The sequence below is a fragment of the Nerophis lumbriciformis genome, linkage group LG16 (assembly GCF_033978685.3).
Source record: "Nerophis lumbriciformis linkage group LG16, RoL_Nlum_v2.1, whole genome shotgun sequence".
In the NCBI taxonomy this organism is placed as follows: Eukaryota; Metazoa; Chordata; class Actinopteri; order Syngnathiformes; family Syngnathidae; genus Nerophis; species Nerophis lumbriciformis.
In genome coordinates, this window is record NC_084563.2 from 33,602,942 (window position 1) to 33,616,784 (window position 13,843).

General features: G+C 37.0%; 1 protein-coding gene across 1 annotated transcript in view; it reads left to right on the top strand.

Annotated features, from left to right (window-relative positions):
• klhl5 (kelch-like family member 5) overlaps positions 1 to 13,843 on the top strand; it is a 157,280-nt gene that overhangs the window by 47,023 nt on the left and 96,414 nt on the right. The window lies entirely within an intron of this gene.

Sequence of the window (13,843 nt, forward strand, 5' to 3'; positions counted from 1 at the left end):
GATCCACTCTTCCCTCACTCGTGAACAAGACTCCGAGGTACTTGAACTCCTCCACTTGGGGCAAGATCTCCTCCCCAACCCGGAGATGGCACTCCACCCTTTTCCGGGCGAGAACCATGGACTCAGATTTGGAGGTGCTGATTCTCATCCCAGTCGCTTCACACTCGGCTGCGAACCGATCCAGTGAGAGCTGAAGATCTTGGCCAGATGAAGCCATCAGGACCACATCATCTGCAAAAAGCAGAGACCTAATCCTGCAGCCACCAAACCAGATACCCTCAACGCCCTGACTGCGCCTAGAAATTCTGTCCATAAAGGTTATGAACAGAATCGGTGACAAAGGGCAGCCCTGGCGGAGTCCAACCCTCACTGGAAACGTGTCCGACTTACTGCCGGCAATGCGGACCAAGCTCTGACACCGATTATACAGGGAGCGAACCGCCACAATAAGACAGTCCGTTACCCCATACTCTCTGAGCACTCCCCACAGGACTTCCCGGGGTACACGGTCGAATGCCTTCTCCAAGTCCACAAAGCACATGTAGACTGGTTGGGCAAACTCCCATGCACCCTCAAGGACCCTGCCGAGAGTATAGAGCTGGTCCACAGTTCCACGACCAGGACGAAAACCACACTGTTCCTCCTGAATCCGAGGTTCGACTATCCGGCGTAGCCTCCTCTCCAGTACACCTGAATAGACCTTACCGGGAAGGCTGAGGAGTGTGATCCCACGATAGTTGGAACACACCCTCCGGTTCCCCTTCTTAAAGAGAGGAACCACCACCCCGGTCTGCCAATCCAGAGGTACCGCCCCCGATGTCCACGCGATGTTGCAGAGTCTTGTCAACCAAGACAGCCCCACAACATCCAGAGCCTTAAGGAACTCCGGGCGGATCTCATCCACCCCCGGGGCCTTGCCACCGAGGAGCTTTTTAACTACCTCGGCAACCTCAGCCCCAGAAATAGGAGAGCCCACCACAGATTCCCCAGGCCCTGCTTCCTCATAGGAAGACGTGCTGGTAGGATTGAGGAGGTCTTCGAAGTATTCTCTCCACCGATCCACAACATCCGCAGTCGAGGTCAACAGAGCACCATCCCCACCATACACGGTGTTGACACTGCACTGCTTCCCCTTCCTGAGGCGGCGGATGGTGGTCCAGAATTGCTTCGAAGCCGTCCGGAAGTCTTTTTCCATGGCCTCACCGAACTCCTCCCATGTCCGAGTTTTTGCCTCCGCGACCGCTGAAGCCGCACACCGCTTGGCCTGTCGGTACCTGTCTGCTGCGTCAGGAGTCCCATGAGCCAAAAGAACCCGATAGGACTCCTTCTTCAGCTTGACGGCATCCCTCACCGCCGGTGTCCACCAACGGGTTCTAGGATTACCGCCACGACAGGCACCAACTACCCTGCGGCCACAGCTCCAATCGGCCGCCCCGACAACAGAGGTACGGAACATCGTCCACTCGGACTCAATGTCCAGCGCCTCCCTCGTGACATGTTCAAAGTTCTTCCGGAGGTGGGAATTGAAACTCTCTCTGACAGGAGACTCTGCTAGACGTTCCCAGCAAACCCTCACAATGCGTTTGGGCCTGCCAGGTCTGTCCGGCATCCTCCCCCACCATCGCAGCCAACTCACCACCAGGTGGTGATCGGTAGAAAGCTCCGCCCCTCTCTTCACCCGAGTGTCCAAAACATGAGGCCGCAAATCCGATGACACAACTACAAAGTCGATCATGGAACTGCGGCCTAGGGTGTCCTGGTGCCAAGTGCACATATGGACACCCTTATGTTTGAACATGGTGTTTGTTATTGACAATCCGTGACGAGCACAAAAGTCCAATAACAAAACACCACTCGGGTTCAGATCCGGGCGGCCATTCTTCCCAATCACGCCTCTCCAGGTTTCACTGTCGTTGCCAACATGAGCGTTGAAGTCCCCCAGTAGAACGAGGGAATCACCCGGGGGAGCACTCTCCAGTACTCCCTCGAGTGAATCCAAAAAGGGTGGGTAATCTGAACTGCCGTTGGGCGCGTAAGCGCAAACAACAGTCAGGACCCGTCCCCCCACCCGAAGGCGGAGGGAGGCTACCCTCTCGTCCACCGGGTTGAACTCCAACGTGCAGGCTTTGAGCCGAGGGGAAACAAGAATTGCCACCCCAGCCCGTCGCCTCTCATTGCTGGCAACGCCAGAGTGGAAGAGAGTCCAGCCCCTGTCAAAAGAACTGGTTCCAGAGCCCTTGCTGTGCGTCGAAGTGAGTCCGACTATATCTAGCCGGAACTTCTCCACCTCACGCACTAGCTCAGGCTCCTTCCCCCCCAGCGAGGTGACGTTCCACGTCCCAAGAGCTAGCTTCTGTAGCCGAGGATCGGACCGCCAAGTGCCCTGCCTTCGGCTTCCGCCCAGCTCACATCGCACCCGACCTCTATGACCCCTGCTATGGGTGGTGAGCCCATTGGAGGGGGGACCCACGTTGCCTCTTCGGGCTGTGCCCGGCCGGGCCCCATGGGGACAGGCCCGGCCACCAGGCGCTCGCCATCGTGCCACACCCCGGGCCTGGCTCCAGAGGAGGGCCCCGGTGACCCCGTCCGGGCGAGGGAAATCTGGGTTCCTTGTTCGTGTTCTTCATAGAGGTCTTCGAGCTGCTCTTTGTCTGATCCCTCACCTAGGACCAGTTTGCCTTGGGAGACCCTACCAGGGGGAATAGAAGCCCCCGGACAACATAGCTCCTAGGATCATTGGGACACGCAAACTCCTCTACCACGTTAAGGTGGCAGCTCAGAGAGGAGATTATTATTATTTGCAACAAAAAAAAAAAGTTTATGAGTTTGAACATCAAATATGTTGTCTTTGTAGTGCATTCAATTGAATATGGGTTGAAAAGGATTTGCAAATTATTGTATTCCGTTTATATTTACATGTAACACAATTTCCCAACTCATATGGAAACGGGGTTTGTAAGAATAGTTTGAATGTTGAAGAGTTTGAATTTCCAGGAAAAATGGAATTTGGTTTGGAACTTGGGAAAGTGTTAGTTGGATGAGTGGAATGTGTTGATGTTGGAATGGTTTGAATTGGTTGAAAAATGTGGGAATTGTGGAAGTTAAAAAAATGGACAATTCGTTTTGAATGGGGAAATTGTCCCTGAAAACTGTGAATTCTTGGAAATTCTGGAATTTTTATTAAAATTGTTGAAGGAGAGCACACCATTTGAAACAGGATGAATATTTTGGAGTTGGAACGGTTTGAATGAAATGAAAAATGTGGGAATTGTGGAACTTTGAAAAATGTCATGGAAATTTAGGAATTTCGGGAAAAGTGGGAATTTTTGAGAAAGTTCAATGTTCTGAATGAGTTGAACTTAAATCCTGGACATTTTTTTAAATTGTTGAAGTAGAGCACACAATTCCCAAACAGGCTGAATATTTTGAAGTTGGAACAGTTTGAATCAGATGAAAAATGTGGGAGTTGTGGAACTTTGAAGAATGTCCCATTGAAATTTGGGAATTTCAGGAAAAGCGGGAATTTTTTTGAAAATGGAAAAAAAACAAACTTGAATGAGTTGAAATGGTTGGTGTTGGAATTTTCCAAATCGGTCGAGAAATGTTAAAGGAGTAACATGTTGAATTGAGAAATGGTATTATGGAATTCCTGGAATTTCGGGAAAATCGGGAATCTTTTCAATTCAGAAAACAACTTCGTTTTTTGTCTTGATTAAGAGGAATGTTTTGACGGTGGAACGGTTGAAATGCGTAGAAAAATGTGGAAGGAGTAATCGCCAGAAGAAAAAAAAGGTGGGAATAGGGCTTTGGAAAAGCAGGAATTCTGGAAAATACTGGAATTTTTTAAAACTTGGAACAAGAGAAGTTTGAATTTCCAGAATGGTGGAACGTGTTAAATGTGGAATGATTTCAATAGGTTGAAAAATGTGGAAATGGTGGAAGTTTGAAAAATGGCCAAGTCATTTTGAATGAGAAAATATCCCGAGAACCTGGAATTCTGGGAAATCATTGAATTTTTGGAATTTGTCAAGGGAAAGCCCATGATTCCAGAATAGGCTGAACATTTAGAAGTTGGAACGTTCTGAATCGGGTGAAAAATGTGGAAGGTAGAGCGTGGCAAAATCTGGAGAAGAATAATAATAATAACTAGAAGAGGCAATTCATGAAGGAATTGCATGTGAATGCTCCAATGCTGATGTTGAACTGAAATGCTGACAGAATGTAGTATGAATGTAAGAATAGTTTGAATGGTTTGAATGTTGAAGAGTTTGAATTTTCAGGAAAATGGGAATTTGGTTTGGAACTTGGGAAAGTGTTAGTTTGAATGTCCAGGATGATTGAAATGTGTTAATGTTGGAATGGTTTGAATAGGTTGAAAAACGTGGGAATTGTGCAACTTGGAAAAATATCCCATTCATTTTAATGGGAACTTCCTGGAAATTTGGGAAAAGCGGGATTTTTAAAAAATGATTAGAAGCATGAATTACCTGAATGAGCTGAATTGGTTGGTGTTGGAATTGGTTAATACGGGCAAGGCATTTTGAAGTAGTAAATGGTATTAGGGAATTTTGGGAATATCTGGAATTTTTTGACCTCGGAAAAAGCGTAGTGTGAATTTCCAGAATGGCGGAATGTGTTGAAGAATTTTGGATGTGTGGAAGTTTGAAGAATGTCCCATTCATTTCAATGGGAATTTCTGAAAACATGGGGAATTTAGGGAAAAGCGGGAATTTTTTTGAAAATGGTAAAAAAACTTCAATGGTCTGAATGAGTTGAAATGGTTGGTGTTGAATTTTTTTTTTAAATCGGTGGAGAAATGTGGAAGTAGTAACATGTTTAAATGAGAAATGGTATTACGGAATTTCTGGAATTGCAGGAAAACCGGGAAATTGTTCTAATTAAAAAAACAACTTTGTTTTTGGTCCTGATTAAGAGGAATGTTTTGACAGTGGAACGGTTGAAATGAGTTAAAAATGTGGGAGGAGTAGTCGCCAGAAGAAAGGGTGGAAATAGGGCTTTGGAAAACCAGGAAATCCTGGAATTTTTTAGAACTTGGAAAAAGGGAAGTTTGAATTTCCAAAATGGTGAAATATGTTGAATGTGGAATGGTTTGAATAGGTTGAAAAATTTGGAAATGGAGGAAGTTTGAAAAATGTCCAAGTCATTTTGAATGGGAAAAATGTCCCGGAAAACCTGGAATTCTGGGAAATCATTAAATGTTTTGAATTTGTCAAGGGAAAGCCCGCACTTCCTGAATAGGCTGAACAGTTTGAAGTTGGGACGGTTTGAATGGGGTGAAAAATGTGGAAGGTAGAGCGCGGCAAAATCTGGAGAATAATCCAATCCAATCCAATCCACTTTATTTATATAGCACATTTAAACAACAAAATGTTTCCAAAGTGCTGCACAACAATATTAAACACAATTAAAAACAAATAAATATGATTAAAAACGATTTTAAAGGGTAAAACCAATTAAAACAGTAAATAGAAATCAAAATTTTAAAAACACAGAGGACAACAATAATAATAATAAGTTGAATAAATACCCATGCTACCCATAGGTAACCGATGTCAAAGTACGTAAGACTTATAGCCACAGGCTAATTTGCAACCCTTGTCTCTGGTTAGGCTTTTGAAAAAAGATGAGAGAAGTGTAAAACACATACAAAAGGATTAAGACGAGTACAAAAATAAAAACACATTGAAAATAATTGGCGCCCATTTCAATTGAATATAAGTTGAAAAGGATTTACAAATCATTGTATTCGGTTTTTATTTACGATTTACACAATGTGCCAACTTCACTGGTTTTGGGTTTTGTAAAACATCACTTACTGTACAAGGTCTGCTGTCATTAGGATGCCGACTGCTAGGATGTTCACATATTCCCATTTATGTGAAGAATGCCTTATAATCCTTGTGTCGTTTTTGCCAGTTCCAGGTCCTTAATTGACTGTCAAAGGGTCCCAATTTGTTGGATTACCCACTCAGACGTCTTATGTCCAGGTAAAGTGCATGGTTTGTGATCTACAATAAACTTGCAAGGAAGCAAAGAAGCAGCAGACCGCTCGATAATGAAATAATAGACACAAACGGAAGTGATTACGTTGCCACTACAAATAGTTTGTCTGCGTTAGCACTTATAATAACAACATCACTAATACTTGGTTAATATTCAAGTCACAAATTGTAAATTGAGCATTGTTAGCGCTTTTTTAATGTTTATTTGTCGGATTTTATGGGCGGAACAGTGGAGCTCCGCAGTAAGCAGACTTTTATTTACATTTAATATTTAGAATGCATTAAAAATAATCCATTCGTCATCGTGTCTTTTATGATGAATGTGATTAATAGGCAACATTTCCCCAAAAAAGGGCAGTTCCCCTTTAAGGCAGAGATAACTGCCATTTCAACCATTTCATCGTACAATCCAGGCACACAAACTGCAAGAACGCATTTTTTGGTGAGGCTGGTTGGTGTTTTAAAGCTATCCATCTGGACAACCTTGTCCTTTTATTTGCCATAATGATGACCTTGCTCTGTAATACAGTAATACTGACCAGATAAACATCCTGACAAAAACCTTAAATAAACCCCATGTGGTGTTTCAGAAACTTACCATGAAAATCTGCTTTAATTTGTGTTTGTTAGAACACTACCATGCGACCAGTTTGGCCACATCCTGTGGTCACCGCAGAAGGTGAGAGGGGGGGTACTGTCAAGGGACGCTTGGTTTCCCACTCTTCATTCCTCTCTATGAATATCTGCTGCATTGCAGATAGAGGGAGGACACAGGAAATGGAAAGGTCAACAGGACAGAGGAGTAGAGATGGGCGGCATAGAGCAGGAGTGGCCAAACTTTTTAAACCGAGAATCCAAAAGATGTGGGGCTCATTTCGTGTCCAAAGTGTGGCCCCGGGGGCCATTTGCAGTTTGCAGCAATTTTTTTTAACTGCACATTCTAAAAAATACTATTAAAAAAAAAAACGTGGAGAAAGTGGAATAAAAAAGCATACAGGTAAAATATAAAGAGAAATAGTTGCAATGTTGACTCAAACAACACAAAGCTGCTCAAGGTTGTTTTTTTTCCTTTAAAATTGTCATTGCTCAAAAATTATAATAAATCAAAATCAATATTGTTATGAATTATTGACCTATTGAAGGCTCCAATTATTTCACGTCAAATAGTCCACTTTGAAATATTTTATGTGGAAAATATTGCATATTTTGTGTTTGCCATAAACAGACAACGTTGTCAATGACAAACAGGGGCATTTAACAAACAAACCAAAAAATACTAATAATAATTATTAAAATGCGTAATCTACGGATAGATCTGAAGTTGATCTAGAGATGTAAGCGTTAAAAGTAAAAAATAAAAAATAAAAAAATATATATATAAATGACTCATTTTGAACACTTTTATAAGTGGGACCCTTTTGGATCCCTGAGAATTAAAAATAAATATATTATTACTTAAAAAATAATAATGAACCAAAATAAATGTTGTTATTGATTATTGACATATTTAAGTCTCCAATAGCTTCACATAAATTATTCCACTTTGACATTTTTTGGGGGGGGGATATTGTTTTTTTTTGGGTTTTGCCATAAAAAAACTTGGTTTTCTTTAACAAAAAGGATACAAAATATACATTTTTAAATAATTAACTTCATATTGACGGATAGATCTAAAGTTGATCTGGAGATTTAAGCAATGAAAAAATAAAAAATAAAATAATTGAACTTATTTTTAACATTTTTACAACTTAATATTGACTTCACATCAAATTGACTTCACATGAAATATTTCACTTTGAAATATTTTATGAGAAAAATATTGCATATTTTGTGTTTGCCATAAACAGACAAAGTTGTCAATGACAAACAGGGGCATTTAACAAACAAACAAAAAAAAATAATAATAATTCAAACGCGTAATCGACGGATAGATCTGAAGTTGATCTAGAGATTTAAGCCTTTAAAGTAAAAAAATATGTATGAATTATTTTGAACACTTTTATGAGTGGTAACCTTTTGGATCCCTGAGAATTTTAGTGGGATTTTTTAAAACTGTTATTACTTAAAAAATAATAATGAACCAAAATAAATGTTGTTATGGATTATTGACCTATTTAAGTCTCCAATAGCTTCACATAGATTATTCCACTTTGACATTTTTTGGGGGGGAATATTGTATATTTTTGGGGTTTGCCATTAAAAAAACAGGCTTTTCTTTAACATAAGGATACAAAATATACATTTTTAAATAATTAACTTCATATTGACGGATATATCTAAAGTTGATCTGGAGATTTAAGCAATGAAAAAAGAAAAAAAAAGAATTGAACTTATTTTTAACATTTTTACAACTTAATATTGACTTCACATCAAGTTGACTTCACATGAAATGTTCGACTTTAAAGTATTTTATGAGGAAAATATTGCATATTTTGTGTTTGCCATAAACAGACAAAGTTGTCAATGACAAACAGGGGCATTTAACAAACAAACAAATAATAATTGAAACGCGTAATTGATGGATAGATCTGAAGTTGATCTAAAGATTTAAGCCTTTAAAGTAAAAAAAATATGTATGAATTATTTTGAACACTTTTATGAGTGTGACCCTTTTGGATCACTGAGAATTTTAGTGGGATTTTTTAAAACTGTTATTACTTAAAAAAATAATAATGAACCAAAATAAATGTTATGAATTACTGACCTATTTAAGTCTGCAATAGCTTCACATAAATTATTCCACTTTGACATTTTTTGGGGGGGAATATTGCATATTTTTGAGTTTTGCCATAAAAAAGCTTGGTTTTCTTTAACAAAAAGGATACAAAATATAAATTAAAAAATAATTAACTTCATATTGATGGACAGATCTAAAATTGATCTGGAGATTTAAGCATTAAAAAAAAAAGACAAAAAAACTGAACTTATTTTTAACATTTTTACAACTTAATATTGAATTCACATCAAATTGACTTCACATGAAATATTCCACTTTGAAATATTTTATGAGGGAAATGTTGCATATTTTGTGTTTGCCATAAACAGACAAAGTTGTCAATGACAAACACGGGCATTTAACAAACAAACAAACAAACAAATAATAATTGAAACGCGTAATCAACGGATAGATCTGAAGTTGATCTAGAGACTTAAGCCTTTAAAGTAAAAAAAATATGTATTAATTATTTTGAACACTTTATGAGTGGGACCCTTTTGGATCCCTGAGGATTTTAGTGGGATTTTTTAAAACTGTTATTACTTAAAAAACAATAATGAACCAAAATAAATGTTATGAATTATTGACCTATTTAAGTCTCCAATAGCTTCACATAAATTATTCCACTTAGACATTTTTTTTGGGGGGGGGGAATATTGCATATTTTTGAGTTTTGCCATAAAAAACTTGGTTTTCTTTAACAAAAAGGATACAAAATATAAATTTTTAAATAATTAACTTCATATTGGCGGATAGATCTAAAATTGATCTGGAGATTTAAGCGTTGAAAAAAGAAAAAAAGAACTTAACTTATTTTTAACATTTTTACGACTTATTATTGACTTCACATCAAATTGACTTCATATCAAATATTCCACTTTTAAATATTTTATGAGGAAAACAGTGCATATTTTGTGTTTGCCATAAACAGACAAAGTTGTCAATGACAAACAGGGGCATTTAACAGACAAACATAAAAATAATAATTCAAACGCGTGATCAACGGATGGATCTGAAGTTGATCTAGAGATTTAAGCCTTTAAAGTAAAAAAAAAATGTATGAATTATTTTGAACACTTTATGAGTGGGACCCTTTTGGATCCCTGAGAATTTTAGTGGGATTTTTTAAAAACTGTTATTACTTTAAAAAAATAAAAATAATAATTAACCAAAATAAATGTTGTTATGGATTATTTACCTATTTAAGTCTCCAATAGCTTCACATAAATTATTCCACTCTGACATTTTTTGGTGGGGGAATATTGCATATTTTTGAGTTTTGCCATAAAAACACTTGGTTTTCTTTAACAAAAAGGATACAAAATATAAATTTAAAAAATAATTAACTTCATATTGACGGATAGATCTAAAGTTGATCTGGAGATTTAAGCATTGAAAAAAGAAAAAAAAAAGAATTGAACTTATTTTTTTAAATTTTTACAACTTAATATTGAATTCACATCAAATTGACTTCACATGAAATATTCCACTTCGAAATATTTTATGAGGAAAATATTGCATATTTTGTGTTTGCCATAAACAGACAAAGTTGTCAATGACAAACAGGTGCATTTAACAAACAAACAAACAAATAATAATTGGAACACGTAATCGACGGACAGATCTGAAGTTGATCGAAAGATTTAAGCCTTTAAGGTAAAAAAAAATATGTATGAATTATTTTGAACACTTTTATTTTGGTGGGATTTTTTCAAAACTGTTATTACTTTAAAAAAAAAAAAATTAACCACAATAATTGTTATTAATTATTGACCTATTTAAGTCTCCAATAGCTTCACATAAATTAATCCACTTTAACATTTTGTTTTTGGGGGGGAATATTGCATATTTTTGAGTTTTGCCATAAAAAAAACGTGGCTTTCTTTAACAAAAAGGATACAAAATTTATTTAAAAAATAATTAACTTCATATTGACGGATAGATCTAAAATTGATCTGGAGATTTAAGCGTTGAAAAAAAATAAATATATATATATATAACTTTTTTTTTTTAAAATGTTTTCCTTAGACCAAAACAGGTATGAGAGGACAAACATGGTGCTCATTTTTAGCTTTGTGACTTAAAAAAAGATTCTTCTTTTGTAACAACACTTGTTACCTCGAGAGCCAATAGTGAGTCAGCGGAGCGTGAAGGAAAAGCGTCTCTACTCTGAGCCCAATCTCACACGCTTTCTGAAGGCCGCCATCCCCGGGAGGAAACTCATCTTCACCAGTCGGAGACGTGCTTTCATTCTTGTGGATGCTGGTAATGAGGTCAGGAGTTCATACCTCGACTGCCTCTTCACAAAAAATAAATAAGTGCAATGTCCCTGTGAGAGGATCCGGCCTGCGTCTATTTGCTGGGTTGCAATCACGTGACCGAGAGGCACTTCTGGGTTTCAGGTGGTGGTCTACAGCGGGGGTCAGCTCTTTAGCGCCGCCCTAGTGGCTTCCTGGACCTCTTTCAGAGATTTGTGAGAATGGAAACCGATATTTTTTGTTTTAATATATTTTCTGCAGGAGGACAAACATGACACAAACCTATCCTAATTATTAGAAATCCCACTGTTTATATGAAACATGCTTCACTGATGAGAGTATTTGGCAAGCACCGTTCTGTCCTACTAATTTCAGCGATCCTTGAACTCATCCTAGTTTGTTTACATGTACAACTTTCTCCGATGCAGCCACAGAAGGACGTGTTTCATGCCACTCCTTCGTTGTTTCATTTTGTCCACCAAACGTTGTATATACTGTGCGCGAATGCAAAAAGGTGAGCTTTGTTGATGGTATTGACTTGTTGGAGTGCTAATCAGGCATATTTGGTCAGTGCATGACAGCAAGCTAATCGATGCTAACATGATATTTAGGCTAGCTGTATGTACATATTGCATCATTATGTTTGTAGGTATATTTGAGTTAATGTAATTTCCTTGACATATGTCCTCTGTGTATTTAATTTATATTTGCATGTCTCGTGACACATTATCTGTGTGTAATATTGGCTGCATTTCTGATAGTTGTTTGTGCGCCATGTTGTTCCAGACCACAGCAAACGTTACCCAGCTTGCAAAGATTGTAATAAATCCATTAGAAGAAGACAGCCTGCCGTTTCCTTTAACTTGGGACACACACATCTATACCTTTGGTCATTCTAAGACAGTCATTTCCAGGAGTTATCTCATCCTGTGAGAAGTTTTCCAATAAAAAAATAAATAAATTGTTTTCTCACTTCTAAAAAATAGTTTTTTTTAACTTTCAAAAATAGTTTTTTTTTTACTTGCGAATCATTTTTTTAATTGAAGAACATTTTTTAACTTGCGAATTGTTTTTAAACTTGCAGAAAATAGTTTTTATACTTGCGAATTACATTTTTAATGTTACTTTTAATTGAAGAAAATAGTCATTTTTTTAAACTTGCATTTCGTTTTTCTATTTGCAGAAAATGTTTTTTTTAACTGGCAAATCTTTTTTTAATTGAAGAAAATAGTTTTTTTTTTTTTACTTGCGAATTGTTTTTTTATTGAAGAAATTTGTTTTTACTTGCAATTCGTTTTTTCACTTGCAGAATTTTTTTTGAACTTACGAACGGATGGATGGATGGATGGGCATTTTTTTAATTAAATAAAATTGTTTTTCTTTTACTTGCAAATCGTTTTTTAATTGAAGAACATTTGTTTTTTTCTTAATTGCAAAATAGTTTTTTTACTTGCAAAAGAGTTTTTTTTTAAAACTATTTTAAACTTGCAGAAAATTGTTTTTATACTTGTGAATGTTTTTTTAAATTGAGCATTTTTTTTTTCTTTTACTTGCGAATCGTTTTTTAATTGAAGAAAATAGTATTTTTTTAACTTGTAGTTGTTTTGTTTACTAGCAGAAAATAGTTTTTTTAATTTGCGAATCGTTTTTTAAATTGAAGAATTGTTTTTTTAACTTGCGAATTGTTTTTTTTTACTTTCAGAAAATGTTTTATTTTTAACCTGCGAATCGTTTTTTTACTTGCAGAAAATTGTGTTTTAATTTGCAAATTGTTTTTTTTAATTAAATAATTTTTTTTTTTTTTTTTTGAGAATCTTAAAACATTTTTGTGTGCTTGGAGTTTTGGCAGTCATTTATGGAAGTACAATTGTCTCACATCAACTTATATATATCAATATGATATAAATACATATGCATATATTAATAAATATACAAATGTGATATACAAATACATAAATAATTTGTATAAATAAACGCGTATTTGTAAATATATTTTTGAGATTTGAATGTAAATATGCTTGATTTTGTGTTTGTATTTGTATTGAATTTGCACATGTGGATCGCTTTTTTGCTTTTGTGTCGATGAGACATTCCTCCCACAAACCAGATGCACGAATAAATCTGACCGACACACTCCCCTGAACAACCAGCAGACGGCACTGCAGCCAGAGCGCTCTGGGTCACAGAGCATTATATGCATTATATGCAAAATGCCCGGAGTTCTCTGCACAAAAACAATCCACGTCTTTACAGAAAGAACGCACAACGGGCCTGAGCTAGCTAACGTTAGCGTTGTATTAGCTAATGCTAATTTACCCAGTTAATATGAAAGACCGTGCAAGCTGCTTATTTTATTGTATCAATGCCGTTTAATGACCTTGTCCCAATGTAGATACTGATCTATCATATCATCATATATCAATCATCATATGACCCTCCCTAGTGTGCCTCTGATTGGCTCGCCAGTGTCTGACCATGTCTGTGACCCAGACCGCTCTGGCTGCAGTGACCTCTGCTGGTTGTTCAGGGGAGTGTGTAGGTCACATTTCTTTGTACATCTGGTTTGTGGGAGGAATGTCTCATCGACACAAAAGCGAAAAAGCGATCCACATATGCAAATTCAATACAAATACAAAATCAAGCATATTTATATTCAAATCTCAAAAATATATTTACAAATACACGTTTATTTATCCAAATTCTTAATTTATTTGTATGTCACTTTTTTATATTTATACATTTTATTTGTATATATTTTCCAAATCTCCAAAATATATTTACAAATATGCGTTTATTTATACAAATTATGTATTTATTTGTATATCACATTTGTATTTGTCAGTAAT